Source organism: Mustela erminea, chromosome 1 (assembly GCF_009829155.1).
Source record: "Mustela erminea isolate mMusErm1 chromosome 1, mMusErm1.Pri, whole genome shotgun sequence".
Taxonomy (NCBI): domain Eukaryota; kingdom Metazoa; phylum Chordata; class Mammalia; order Carnivora; family Mustelidae; genus Mustela; species Mustela erminea.
The window spans coordinates 171,420,569-171,436,498 of record NC_045614.1 but is presented as its reverse complement, the minus strand read 5'-3'; positions in this window follow the sequence as shown (position 1 = coordinate 171,436,498).

Sequence of the window (15,930 nt, the reverse complement as noted above, 5' to 3'; positions counted from 1 at the left end):
AATCACCTGAAGAGCTTGCTAAACCATACAGTAAAATACAGATTATAATTTAGAAAGTCTGGGATAGGACCTAGAAATTACTTTTTTTTTAAGATTTTATTAATTTATTTGACAGACAGAGATCACAAGTAGGCCTAGAGGTAGGCAGAGAGAGAGGAGGAAGCAGACTCTCTGAGGAGCAGAGAGCCAAATGCGGGGCTTGATCCTAGGACCCTGGAATCACGATCTGAGCTGAAGGCAGAGGCTTTAACCCACTGAGTCACCCAGGTGCCCCAGAAACTACATTTCTAATAGATTTTCGTGTTGTTGATCCACGGACCACTCTGAGGAGCACTGCTCCAGACTACTGAGCTAAAAATAACAAAACCAAAACCTATTTTCACTAAGATTCAAAAAGTTATAACAAAGCCTAGTTGTAAGAAATAAGATAACAAAATTTCTAAGATAATGGTGGGGTCATTGACCTTCACAGAAATTGGAAAACAAAAACAAAACTGATGGGATGAATGCGAAATGAATTTTGTTTTTCTAAATGATGGTTTGGAAATGGTACCAGGATATCTATGAGCACATGACCTGTGGAAGGGCAAATAGATGGCTGTCCAGAGTGTTTAAGTGGAATTCACATTTGAAGATCGAGATCTGCAAGTCTCATTAGCTCAGGAACTAATCCTAAGAGAAATAAAGGGAAACAAACAGAACAATGCATAGAACCTCAAAAAATTTCTATTTCATGGGTTAGGAGAATTAAAGACACCTAAAAAGAAAAAAGAAGGATTGGTTACAACGATTATAAGGGAAGAAGTGGAACCAGCAGGTGAGTGTCATGGGCATTGAAAGAAGGGAAAGTTTCATTGACTAATAAGTCATCTACGCGGAACACTTCAAAGAGAATGAGGAGGATGAAAACCAAAGAGAGATGCTCCAGGATTTGGCTCCATAGTCAATGATAAACTTTTCAAAGCATTTATCTGTAGCATGGGGCAGAAGCCAAACTGCAAGAGGTCAAGAATAAAATGGGAAAAGAAAAAGTGATGTAGTTAGTGTGAATAAAACAGGTGAATTGCATTAAACTTTAATAAAACTTTTTTACAGAACTAGGATTTGGGAACATCTATGATATAGAGTTTCATTCTTTTTTTTTTAAATTTCTGAAGAGCCTTATTTAGGTTGTGGAAGAGCAGAAAAAGGGTCCCTCAAAAGATATCCACATTCTAATCCCTGAAACCCATGAATGTGACCGTATATAGAGAAAAAAGCAGGGAGGGTCTTTACAGATATGATTAACTTCAGGATCTTGAGATGGAAAAAACAGCCTATACTATCCAGGTGTCCCCTAAATGCAATCACAAGTATTCTCTATTCAAAAAAAAAAAAAATTTAGTATGGTTGACACACAATGTTACATTAGTTTCAGGTGTATGACACAGTGATTCAAAGTCTCTGTCCATTATGCTTTGCTCACCAAAAGTATGACCTTGTCATCATACAACCTATTACAATATCATTGAATATATTCCCTTTGCTATGCCTTTTATTGCCATCACTTACTCATTCCATAACCGGAAGCCTGTATCTCCCACTCTCCTTCACCCATTTTGCCCATCCCTCACCCTCTTTTTCTCTGGTAACCTATAGTTTGTTCTCTAAAATTATAGGCATGATTCAGCTTTTTGTTAATTTGGTTTTTTTAGATTCCTCATTTGATTGAAATGACATGGTACCTGTATTCCTCAGTCTGAATTATTTCTCTTAGCATAATACCCTTTGAGTCCATCTACGTTGTCACAAATGGCAAGTACTCATCCTTTTTTATGGCTGTACAACATTCCATTATAGATACACACCACATCTCTTTATTGCTTCATCTACCAATGGACACATAGGTTGATTCCATATTGGCTGTTGTAAATTATGTTGCAATAAACATGGTGCATATATCTTTTCAAATTAGTATTTTTATTTTCTTTAGGTAAATACCCAGCAATGGAATTATTATTTTATGTGGTATTTATATTTTTAATTTTTTAAGGAAATTCTATACTGTTTTAAATCCCAGAAATTCTTATAAAAGGGAATTAGAAGGAAGCTTGACACATTCAGCATAACAAAGCATCATGACACTGGAAACAAGAGGCTATATTCCTGGCTTTGAAGATGGAGAAGAGGACACACAAGGATCCAAGAAATGCTCCTCTGGGTGCTGGAAAAGGCAAGGAAACATATACTTCCCCTGAACCTCCAGATGGAATAGGGCCCTGGTAACACCTTGATTTCAGTGCAGTAAACCTGATTTCAGGTTTACTCAGAACCTTTATTGAAGGTTCTGAGCCTTCAGTACTGTAAGAGAAGGAATTTGTGTTTCTTTAAGCTACCAAGTTGTTATAACTTGTTATAGCAGTCATAGGAAACTAATCCATAGGTCAATTCATAATCTTGTCTTGGCAATAAATTTAGTTATTGTCCCGTACTCTAAAACAAAAAAAATTCTAAATGATTATGAGATATTTCTCAGTTGAAGGTCATAATATTTTGTTACTCTTCTCACATCAAATTTTCTGTGTTATAAGGTCTTGGAGGACATCATTTAAATAATTTGAAAAATTACTAAGAAAATATGAATTTGAACTGTTAAAATGTAAATTTTTTAAAGTATGATTTGGTCAACTTATCATAGTGGTTTATCCAACTAGCAACTAAAAGCACATGCCAGAAAGTACAGTCATCAGTATTTCATAACACAGATGCTAAGATGAAAATCCAAATTTCCCAGCAATCATGAAAAAAATTTTAGCAGGAAAAAATGAAATTTGAGCATAGCAAAGAAATTCCCGAAAATCAATATTATATGGAAATTGGAAGCTTTGTTTAAAAAAATATTTTGTTTTTAAAATGACTCTTTTCAAATTGACATAGAGCACCTCAACAATAAAACAAACAAGCCAAATAAAAGTGGGCAAAGTACTTAAAGAGACATCTCTCCCAGAGTTTACTAACAGCCAATAAGCACAGAAAAGGTGATTGATAGCATTTAGGAAGTAAATGTAAGGAAATGTAAATCAAAAGCTATAATGAAATATCACTTCATATGCATTAAGATAGCTATTTGTGGAAGGAAAGGAAAGGAAAAGAAAGGGAGGGGAAGGGGAAAGAGTTGGCAAGATATGAGGAAATCAAAACAATTGTGTATTGCTAGTTGAAATATAAAAAATGGTACAGCTCCTATGTAAAACAGTTATGTTGGTTCCTCAAAAAAATTAAAGTTATGATCTAGCAATTCTACTTCTGAATATAACTCAAAGCAATTGAAAGCAAGATGTCTTAGTCAGCTCAGGTTGCCATCATAAAATGTCATAGATGGTGTGGCTTAAGCAAAAGAAATCTATTTTCTCATAATTTGGAGCCTGGAAATCCCAGATCAAGGTCCAGTGGGGTTGAGCTTCCAGTGAGAACTCTCTTCCTGTTGCAAATGGTGACCTTCTTGCTGCCTCACATAACAGGGTGAGGGCTTTCTTCCTCTTTTTACAAAACCACAGCTCTAATGGATTAGGGCCCCACCTTTATGACCTCACTTAGCCTTATTTACTTCCTAAAGATACAGTTTCCAAATACTACCACTTTTTGGATTTGGGCTTCAACATATGAATTTGGGGGGACATAATTCAGTCCATAGCACAAGGACTAAATTAGTCCACCCATGTTCAAAGTGCATTATTCACAAAGCCAAAATAAGAAATAGCACAAATATCTATGGACAGATGAATGAATAAACGAAATGTAGCATATGCATTCTATTGAATTTTATTCAGCCTGAAAAATGAATGAAATTCTTATACAGGCTACATCATGCATGACAACATGATGCTAAGTGAAGTAAATCAGACCCAAAAAGACAAATATTATGATTCCACTTATATGAGGTACCTAGAGTAGTCAAATTTGTAGACACAGAAAGTAGAATTATGGTTACTAGGAGCTGAGGAGATAAGTAATAGGGAGCCATTGTTTAATGGGTTCAGGGTTTCAATTTAAGGTGGTAAAAAAGTTCTGGAAATGGATGGTGGTAATGGTTGCACAGCATTGTGAATGTACTTAATGCCACTGAAAGGACCACTTAAAAATAGCTGAAATAGTAAATTTTATGTATGTCTTACCCTAATTAAAAAAAAATGACTTATAGTAAGTAATGTTAGATTTAGAACTGACTCACCAAACATCTCTAATGTTGTTCTGCCAAGGAGAATTTCAGACATAATGGATCATATGACAAAACAGTAACACAAATATGAAAATATTCCCATTTAGATGATGAAAAAAGGTTGAGTCTTTTTTTAACATTCAAAATTTTTTTGTTTTTTGTTTTCATTTTTTAAAAAATTCTAGTTAGTTAATATACAGTGCAATATTGGTTTCAGGAGTAGAAATCGTGACTCATCTCTTACACACAACACCCAGTGCTTATCATAAGTGCCCTCTTTAATACCTATCACCAATCTATCCCATCCCCCACCCACTTCCCTCTATCAACCCTCAGTTTGTTCTCTATTATTAAGAGTCTCTTATGGTTTGTTCCCTCTTCTTCCCCCTTTCCTACATGTTTTCCTTTGTTGTTTCTTAAATTCCACATATGAGTGAAATCATACAGTATTTGTCTTTCTCTGACTGACTTATTTTGCTAGAATAATATACTCTAACTCCATCCATGATTTTGCAAATAACAAGATTCCATTATTTTTTTTTTTTTTTTTTTTTTAGCTTTATTTTATTTTATTTTATTTTATTTTATTTTTTTTTTTTTTTTTTCCAGCATAACAGTATTCATTATTTTTGCACCACACCCCGTGCTCCATGCAATCCGTGCCCTCTATAATACCCACCACCTGGTACCCCAACCTCCCACCCCCCGTCCCTTCAAAACCCTCAGATTGTTTTTCAGAGTCCATAGTCTCTCATGGTTCACCTCCCCTTCCAATTTCCCCCAACTCCCTTCTCCACTCTAAGTCCCCATGTCCTCCATGCTATTTGTTATGCTCCACAAATAAGTGAAACCATATGATAATTGACTCTCTCTGCTTGACTTATTTCACTCAGCATAATCTCTTCCAGTCCCGTCCATGTTGCTACAAAAGTTGGGTATTCATCCTTTCTGATGGAGGCATAATACTCTATCCCCAGGGGTACAGGTCTGTGAATCACCAGGTTTACACACTTCACAGCACTCACCAAAGCACATACCCTCCCCAATGTCCATAATCCCACCCCCTTCTCCCTAACCCCCTCCCCCCAGCAACCCTCAGTTTGTTTTGTGAGATTAAAAGTCACTTATGGTTTGTCTCCCTCCCAATCCCATCTTGTTTCCTTTATCCTTCTCCTACCCACTTAAGCCCCCATGTTGCATCACCACTTCCTCATATCAAGGAGATCATATGATAGTTGTCTTTCTCTGCTTGACTTATTTCGCTAAGCATGATACGCTCTAGTTCCATCCATGTTGTCGCAAATGGCAAGATTTCATTTCTTTTGATGGCTGCATAGTATTCCATTGTGTATATATACCACATCTTCTTGATCCATTCATCTGTTGATGGACATCTAGGTTCTTTCCATAGTTTGGCTATTGTGGACATTGCTGCTATAAACATTCGGGTGCACGTGCCCCTTTGGATCACTACGTTTGTATCCTTAGGGTAAATACCCAATAGTGCAATTGCTGGGTCATAGGGCAGTTCTATTTTCAACATTTTGAGGAACCTCCATGCTGTTTTCCAGAGTGGCTGCACCAGCTTGCATTCCCACCAACAGTGTAGGAGGGTTCCCCTTTCTCCGCATCCTCGCCAACATCTGTCATTTCCTGACTTGTTGATTTTAGCCATTCTGACTGGTGTGAGGTGATATCTCATTGTGGTTTTGATTTGTATTTCCCTGATGCCGAGTGATATGGAGCACTTTTTCATGTGTCTGTTGGCCATCTGGATGTCTTCTTTGCAGAAATGTCTGTTCATGTCCTCTGCCCATTTCTTGATTGGATTATTTGTTCTTTGGGTGTTGAGTTTGCTAAGTTCTTTATAGATTCTGGACACTAGTCCTTTATCTGATATGTCATTTGCAAATATCTTCTCCCATTCTGTCAGTTGTCTTTTGATTTTGTTAACCGTTTCCTTTGCTGTGCAAAAGCTTTTGATCTTGATGAAATCCCAATAGTTCATTTTTGCCCTTGCTTCCCTTGCCTTTTGCGTTGTTCCTAGGAAGATGTTGCTGCGGTTGAGGTCAAAGAGGTTGCTGCCTGTGTTCTCCTCAAGGATTTTGATGGATTCCTTTCGCACATTGAGGTCCTTCATCCATTTTGAGTCTATTTTTGTGTGTGGTGTAAGGAAATGGTCCAATTTCATTTTTCTGCATGTGGCTGTCCAATTTTCCCAGCACCATTTATTGAAGAGGCTGTCTTTTTTCCATTGGACATTCTTTCCTGCTTTGTCAAAGATTAGTTGACTGTAGAGTTGAGGGTCTATTTCTGGGCTCTCTATTCTGTTCCATTGATCTATGTGTCTGTTTTTGTGCCAGTACCATGCTGTCTTGATGATGACAGCTTTGTAATAGAGCTTTAAGTCCGGAATTGTGATGCCACCAACTTTGGCTTTCTTTTTCAATATGCCTTTGGCTATTCGAGGTCTTTTCTGGTTCCATATAAATTTTAGAATTATTTGTTCCATTTCTTTGAAAAAGATGGATGGTACTTTGATAGGAATTGCATTAAATGTGTAGATTGCTTTAGGTAGCATAGACATTTTCACAATATTTATTCTTCCAATCCAGGAGCATGGAACATTTTTCCATTTCGTTGTGTCTTCCTCAATTTCTTTCATGAGTACTTTATAGTTTTCTGAGTATAGATTCTGTGTCTCTTTGGTTAGGTTTATTCCTAGGTATCTTATGGTTTTGGGTGCAATTGTAAATGGGATTGACTCCTTAATTTCTCTTTCTTCTGTCTTGCTGTTGGTGTAGAGAAATGCAACTGATTTCTGTGCATTGATTTTATATCCTGACACTTTACTGAATTCCTGTATAAGTTCTAGCAGTTTTGGAGTGGAGTCTTTTGGGTTTTCCACATATAGTATCATATCATCTGCGAAGAGTGATAATTTGACTTCTTCTTTGCCGATTTGGATGCCTTTAATTTCCTTTTGTTGTCTGATTGCTGAGGCTAGGACCTCTACTACTATGTTGAATAGCAGTGGTGATAATGGACATCCCTGCCGTGTTCCTGACCTTAGCGGAAAAGCTTTCAGTTTTTCTCCATTGAGAATGATATTTGCGGTGGGTTTTTCATAGATGGCTTTGATGATATTGAGGTATGTGCCCTCTATCCCTACACTTTGAAGAGTTTTGATCAGGAAGGGATGCTGTACTTTGTCAAATGCTTTTTCAGCATCTATTGAGAGTATCATATGGTTCTTGTTCTTTCTTTTATTGATGTGTTGTATCACATTGACTGATTTGCGGATGTTGAACCAACCTTGCAGCCCTGGAATAAATCCCACTTGGTCGTGGTGAATTATCTTTTTAATGTACTGTTGAATCCTATTGGCTAGTATTTTGTTGAGTATTTTCGCATCTGTGTTCATCAAGGATATCGGTCTATAGCTCTCTTTTTTGGTGGGATCCTTGTCTGGTTTTGGGATCAAGGTGATGCTGGCCTCATAAAATGAGTTTGGAAGTTTTCCTTCCATTTTTATTTTTTGGAACAGTTTCAGGAGAATAGGAATTAGTTCTTCTTTAAATGTTTGGTAGAATTCCCCCGGGAAGCCGTCTGGCCCTGGGCTTTTGTTTGTTTGGAGATTTTTAATGACTGTTTCAATCTCCTTACTGGTTATGGGTCTGTTCAGGCTTTCTATTTCTTCCTGGTTCAGTTGTGGTAGTTTATATGTTTCTAGGAATGCATCCATTTCTTCCAGATTGTCAAATTTGTTGGCGTAGAGTTCCTCATAGTATGTTCTTATAATAGTTTGTATTTCTTTGGTGTTAGTTGTGATCTCTCCTCTTTCATTCATGATTTTATTTATTTGGGTCCTTTCTCTTTTCTTTTTGATAAGTCGGGCCAGGGGTTTATCAATTTTATTAATTCTTTCAAAGAACCAGCTCCTAGTTTCGTTGATTTGTTCTATTGTTTTTTTGGTTTCTATTTCATTGATTTCTGCTCTGATCTTTATGATTTCTCTTCTCCTGCTGGGCTTAGGGTTTCTTTCTTGTTCTTTCTCCAGCTCCTTTAGGTGTAGGGTTAGGTTGTGTACCTGAGACCTTTCTTGTTTCTTGAGAAAGGCTTGTACCGCTATATATTTTCCTCTCAGGACTGCCTTTGTTGTGTCCCACAGATTTTGAACCGTTGTATTTTCATTATCATTTGTTTCCATGATTTTTTTCAATTCTTCTTTAATTTCCCGGTTGACCCATTCATTCTTTAGAAGGATGCTGTTTAGTCTCCATGTATTTGGGTTCTTTCCAAACTTCCTTTTGTGGTTGAGTTCTAGCTTTAGAGCATTGTGGTCTGAAAATATGCAGGGAATGATCCCAATCTTTTGATACCGGCTGAGTCCTGATTTAGGACCGAGGATGTGATCTATTCTGGAGAATGTTCCATGTGCACTAGAGAAGAATGTGTATTCTGTTGCTTTGGGATGAAATATTCTGAATATATCTGTGATGTCCATCTGGTCCAGTGTGTCGTTTAAGGCCTTTATTTCCTTGCTGATCTTTTGCTTGGATGATCTGTCCATTTCAGTGAGGGGAGTGTTAAAGTCCCCTACTATTATTGTATTATTGTTGATGTGTTTCTTTGATTTTGTTATTAATTGGTTTATATAGTTGGCTGCTCCCACGTTGGGGGCATAGATATTTAAAATTGTTAAATCTTCTTGTTGGACAGACCCTTTGAGTATGATATAGTGTCCATCCTCATCTCTTATTATAGTCTTTGGCTTAAAATCTAATTGATCTGATATAAGGATTGCCACTCCTGCTTTCTTCTGACGTCCATTAGCATGGTAAATTCTTTTCCACCCCCTCACTTTAAATCTGGAGGTGTCTTCGGGCTTAAAATGAGTTTCTTGGAGGCAACATATAGATGGGTTTTGTTTTTTTATCCATTCTGATACCCTGTGTCTTTTGACAGGGGCATTTAGCCCATTAACATTCAGGGTAACTATTGAGAGATATGAATTTAGTGCCATTGTATTGCCTGTAAGTTGACTGTTACTGTATATGGTCTCTGTTCCTTTCTGATCTACCACTTGTAGACTCTCTCTTTGCTTAGAGGACCCCTTTCAAGATTTCCTGTAGAGCTGGTTTGGTATTTGCAAATTCTTTCAGTTTTTGTTTGTCCTGAAAGCTTTTAATCTCTCCTTCTATTTTCAATGATAGCCTAGCTGGATATAGTATTCTTGGCTGCATGTTTTTCTCGTTTAGTGCTCTGAAAATATCATGCCAGCTCTTTCTGGCCTGCCAGGTCTCTGTGGATAAGTCAGCTGCCAATCTAATATTTTTACCATTGTATGTTACAGACTTCTTTTCCCGGGCTGCTTTCAGGATTTTCTCTTTGTCACTGAGACTTGTAAATTTTACTATTAGGTGACGGGGTGTGGGCCTATTCCTATTGATTTTGAGGGGCGTTCTCTGAACCTCCTGAATTTTGATGCTCGTTCCCTTTGCCATATTGGGGAAATTCTCCCCAATAATTCTCTCCAGTATACCTTCTGCTCCCCTCTCTCTTTCTTCTTCTTCTGGAATCCCAATTATTCTAATGTTGTTTCGTCTTATGGTGTCACTTATCTCTCGAATTCTCCCCTCGTGGTCCAGTAGCTGTTTGTCCCTCTTTTGCTCAGCTTCTTTATTCTCTGTCATTTGGTCTTCTATATCACTAATTCTTTCTTCTGCCTCATTTATCCTAGCAGTGAGAGCCTCCATTTTTGATTGCACTTCATTAATAGCTTTTTTTATTTCAACTTGGTTAGATTTTAGTTCTTTTATTTCTCCAGAAAGGGCTTTTATATCTCTCGAGAGGGTTTCTCTAATATCTTCCATGCCTTTTTCGAGCCCGGCTAGAACCTTGAGAATTGTCATTCTGAACTCTAGATCTGACATATTACCAATGTCTGTATTGATTAGGTCCCTAGCCTTCGGTACTGCCTCTTGTTCTTTTTTTTGTGTTGAATTTTTCCGTCTTGTCATTTTGTCCAGATAAGAGTATATGAAGGGGCAAGTAAAATACTAAAAGGGTGGCAACAACCCCAGGAAAAAATGCTTTAACCAAATTAGAAGAGATCCAAAATCGTGAGGGGGGAGAAAGGGGATAAAAAGAGGTTCAAAAAGGAAGAAAGAAAAAAAAAAAAAAAAAAAAAAAAAAAGAAAAGAATTAAAAAAAAAAAAAAAGGAAAACACCTAAGAAAAATGTAAAAAAGAAAAAATATATATATTAGATAAACTAGTAAAAAATCGTTAAAAAAGAAAAAGGTAACAGTTAAAAAAAAAAAAATTTTACCCGAAGGCGAGAAAAAAAAAAAAAAAAGAAAAAGAAAAAAATTAAATTAACTGCAAGACTAAAAAAAAATCACAGGGAAAAAGCCATGAGTTCCGTGCTTGGCTTTCTCCTCCTCCGAATTCTGCTGCTCTCCTTGGTATTGAAACCGCACTCCTTGGTAGGTGAACTTGGTCTCGGCTGGATTTCTTGTTGATCTTCTGGGGGAGGGGCCTGTTGTAGTGATTCTCAAGTGTCTTTGCCCCAGGCGGAATTACACCGCCCTTACCCGGGGCCGGGGTGAGTAATCCGCTCGGGTTTGCTTTCAGGAGCTTTTGTTCCCTGAGCGCTTTCCGTAGAGTTCTGGAGGACGGGAATACAAATGGCGGCCTCCTGGTCTCCGGCCCGGAGGAGCCGAGAGCCCAGGGCCGCACTCCTCAGTGCGCCCTCAGAGAACAGCGCCCAGTTACTCCCGTCTGCCTGACCTCCGGCCGCGCTCCGAGCTCTCCGAGCCTGCGACCAGTTCAAGGTAACACCGAGCTGTGAGCTTACTGTCGGCTCTGTCTCTGTAGCCGGCTTTCCCGTTCCAATACCCGCAAGGTCTGCGACACTCAGACACCCCTGCTCCTTCTGTGACCCTGCGGGACCTGAGGCCACGCTGAACCCGCGTGGGCTTTGCCCCGGTTTAGCCTCTGGAGCGATGTCCCTCAGCGGAACAGACTTTTAAAAGTCCTGATTTTGTGCACCGTTGCTCCGCCGCTTGCCGGGAGCCGGCCCCTCCCCCCGGGGTCTATCTTCCCGTCGCTTTGGATTCACTTCTCCGCCGGTCCTACCTTTCAGAAAGTGGTTGTTTTTCTGTTTCCAGAATTGCTGTTCTTCTTCTCTTCGATCTGCCGATGGATTTTCAGGTGTTTGCAATCTTTAGATAAGCTATCTAGCTGATCTCCGGCTAGCTGAAGCAGTCTCAGCCTGCTGCTTCTCCGCCATCTTGACTCCTCCCCCAGATTCCATTATTTTTGATGGCTGAGTAATATTCTAGTGTGTGCGTGGGGGGGTATATGTGTGTGTGTGTGTGTTCACCACTCTTCTTTATTCATTCATCAGTCAATGGACACTTGGGCTCTTTCCATAATTTGACTCTTGTTGATAATGCTGCTATAAAATATGAGAGTGCATGTACTACTTTGAATCAGTATTTTTGTATGCTATGGATAAATACCTAGCAGTACAATTGCTTGGTCATATGGTAGTTCTATTTTAATTTTTTGAGGAAACTCCATCTGTTTTTCAGAGTGGCTGCACCAGTTTGCATTCCCACCAACCATGCAGAATGGTTTCCCTTTCTCCACATTCTCACCAACATCTACTGTTTTGTGTTGTTAATTTTAGCTATTCTGACAGGTGTGAGGTGATATGTCATCGTGGTTTTATATTTCCCTGATGATGAGTGATGTTCAGCATCTTCTCATGTGTCTGTTAGCCATCTCTATGCCTTCTTTGGAAAAATGTCTATTCATGCCTTCTGCTAATTTCTTAACTGGATTATTTGTTTTTGGGTGTTGAGTAAGCTTTTCTTAGATTCTGGACATTAACCCTTTATCAAATATGTCACTCACAAATATCTTCTCCTATTCCATAAACTGCCTTTTAGTTTTCTTGATCGTTTTCTTTGTATGCAGAAGTTTTTATCATTTTTTAAAAAATATTTTATTTATTCATTTGTCAGAGAGAGAGAGCGGCAAACAGAGGGGGAAGCAGGCTTCCCCACTGAGCAGGGAGCCCAATGCGGGACTTGATCCCAGAATCCTGTGATCATGACCTGAGCAGAAGGCAGACGTTTAACCAACTAAGCCACTCAGATGTTCCTAGAAGTTTTTATATTAATGAAGTCCCAGTAGTTCATTTTTGCTTTTGTTTCCCTTGCTTCTAGAGACACGTCCAATAAGAAGCTGTTACTTACTATGCTCTTTTCTAGGGCTTTTTTGGTTTCCTGTCTCCCATCTAAGTCTTTCATCCATTTTTATTTATTTTTATTTACTATGTAAGAAAGTGGTCCAGTTTCATTCTTCTGAATATTGTTGTCCAGTTTTCCCAACATCATTTGTTAAAGAGACTGTCTTTTTCCACTGGATATTCTTTCCTGCTTTGTTGAAGATTAGTTATCACATAGTTGTGGGTCCATTTCTGAATTTTCTGCTCTGTTCTGTTGATCTATGTGTCCTTTTTTGCATCAGTACCATATTGTCTTGATGACTACAGCTTTGTAATATAGCTTGAAGTCTGGAATCATGATGTCTCCAGCTTTGCTTTTCTTTTTCAAGATTCCTTCAGCTATTCAGGGTCGTTTGTGGTTCCATACAAATTTTAGGGTTGCTTGTTCTAGCTTTGTGAGAAATGCTGGTGTTGTTTTGATAGGGATTGTGTTAAATGTATAGATTGTTTTGGGTGGCATGGACACTTAACAATACTTCTTTTTCTGATCCATAAGCATGGAATGTCTTTCCATTTCTTTCTGTCCTCTTCAATTTCTTTCATAAATGTTGTATAGTTTGCAGAAGACAGATCTTTTACCTCTTTGGTTAAGTTTATTCCCAGGTATCTTATAGTTTGGGGTACAGTTGTAAATGGGATTGATTCCTTAACTTTCTTCCTACTTCTTCCCTATCAGTGTAGAGAAATGCAACAGATTCCTGTACATCAATTTTATATTCTGTGACTTTTTTGAATTCATGTATCAGTTCTAGCAATTTTTTGGTAGAGTCTTTTGGGTTTTGTACATAGAGTATCATGTGGTCTGCAAATGGTGAAAGTTTGATTTCTTCCTTGGCAATTTGGATGCCTATTGTTTCTTTGTGTTGTCTGATGGCTGTCTAGGACTCCCAGTACTATGTTAAATAACAGTGATGAGAGTAGACATCCCTGTCTTTTTCTTGACCATAGGAGAAAAGCTCTCAGTTTTTCCCCATTGAGGGTGGTATTAGCTGTGAGTTTTTCATATATGACTTTTATGATGTTAAGGTATGATCCATCTATACCTAATTTGTTGAGGGTTTTTTTTTTCATGAATCGATGTCATATTTTGTCAAATGCTTTTACTGCATCTACTGAAATGATCATAATATTCATATCCTTTCTATTATTAATGTGGCATATCATGTTGATTCACTTGTGAATATAGAACCACACTTGCAACCCAGGAATGAATCCCACTTGATTGTGATAAATTATTCTTTTAATGTACTGTTGGGTTCAATTTGCTTGTATCTTGTTGAGAATTTTTGCATCTAACTTCATCGGACATTTTAGCCTATAATTCTCCCTTTTAGCTGGGTCTTTGGTTTTGGAATCAGGGTAATGCTGGCCTTATAGAATGAGTTTGGAGATTTCCCTTCCATTTCTATTTTTCGGAACAGTTTGAGAAGAATAGATCCTAACTTCTTAAATGTTTGGTAGAATTCCCCTGACAATCCATCTGGCCCTGGACTTTTGTTTTTTGGGAGATATTTGATTACTTACTCAATTTCTTTACTGCTTATTGGTCTGTCAACTTTTCTATTTATTCCTGTTTCAGCTTTGGTAACTTGTATATTTCTAGGAATTTGTCTGCTTCTTCCAGATTGTCCAGTATATTGGCATATAATTTTTCATAATACTCTCTTATAATTGTTTGTATTTCTGTGGTGTTGGTTGTGAACTCTCCTCTTCCATTGCAATTTTATTTATCTGGATTCCTTCTCTTTTCTTTTTGATATGTCAAGCTATGGGTTTATCAATTTTATTAATTCTTTTAAGGAACCAGATATTAGTTTCATTTATCTGTTCTACTGGGTATTTTGTTTGTTTCTGTATCATTTATTTCTACTCCAATCTTTATTATTCCCCTTCTTTTGCTGGCGTTAGACTTTGTTTGCTGTTCCTTTTCTAGCTCCTTTAATAAAGGTTAGGTTGTGTATTTGAGATTTTGCTTCTTCTTGAGGTAGCCCATATTGCTATATACTTTCCTCTTAGGACTGCCTTTGCTGAATCCCAAAAGCTTTGGACTGTCACGTTTTCATTATCATTTGCTCCCATGTATTTTTTAATTTCTTCTTTAATTTCCTGGGTTAAACCTACTAAAGAATAAATGGGTTAACCCATTCATTATATATAGAAATAGATATATATATTTACAAATAGAATATATTTGTGGTCTTTCCAATTTTTTTTTAGAATTTCAGAGGGATTTTCCAAAAAAAGCAGATAAAAATTAATAGAAAAAGTGAGAATACTGTGGCTGGTTAAAAATAAAGAAAGAAAAAGGAAAAGAAGACAGATTCAGTGCATGCTAAAGCCATCAGATTTTGATGTGGTCCAGATAAGATTACACTGAACTAGTTCAGAGCTGCAAAGTGTATATGTCCTAACTAACTGGCCCTTCTCTTGTCTCTAAGCTACCGTTACTCCAGCACCTAATACAAAGTAATAGAACAAATATTCTTTTGTGTTACAGGATGTTAAAATAGGAGTCTTACATCTGTTTTGACTGAGACCTCAGGGAAATAGGTAACTATTGTTGTCACACCCAAGCAATATTCAGGTTGTACAAGCCTTCTTTTTTTTTTTTTTTAAAGATTTTATTTATTTAGTCAGAGAGAGAGAGAGCGAGAGTGAGCACAGGCAGACAGAGTGGCAGGCAGAGTCAGAGGGAGAAGCAGGCTCCCCGCGGAGCAAGGAGCCCGATGTGGGACTCGATCCCAGGATGCCGGGATCATGACCTGAGCCGAAGGCAGCTGCTCAACCAACTGAGCCACCCAGGAGTCCCTGTACAAGCCTTCTAAAAGAGATAACAAAGAACCAGTTTTGTAACCCTTGGCTTACCAAACATCTTCAGACTTTAGAAAAGAATGGGAAGCTAAATGGTGAGAAAACTGGCAAGAACTACTGGTGGGTTAGGAACCTGCAAAAGTGTGTCTTTTGCTCTCCTCAAACATCTTGAGGGAGTCCTCAAGAAGACTTGGTATCTATCCCTTAAGTTTGGGAAGACACAGTAGAGTCTCCAGATAAGTGTCAGACACCAGGCTAACAGTGAGAGGCTATGGTGGAGCCACTGCTCTGAAGAAAGAGTAGGCATGATAGCTGCATTTGGGACAGTCTATGTCTCAGTCAGCTTGTGCTGTGATAACAAAATGCCATAAACTGAGTGGCTTCAACAACAGACATGAACTTCTCACAGCTCTGGAGGCTGGAAAATCAAGACCAGGCCAGAATGACTCAGTTCTGGTGGAAGCCCTCTTTCTAGCTTACAGATGACACTTCTTTGTCCTCACATGCTAAGAAGAGGAACCATGCTCTCTAGTGTTTCTTCTTATAAGGTAATTAGTTAAACCTTAATACCTCCCAAAGTCTCCACAATCACATTGAGTAAGTAGCGTTTCAACATGCAG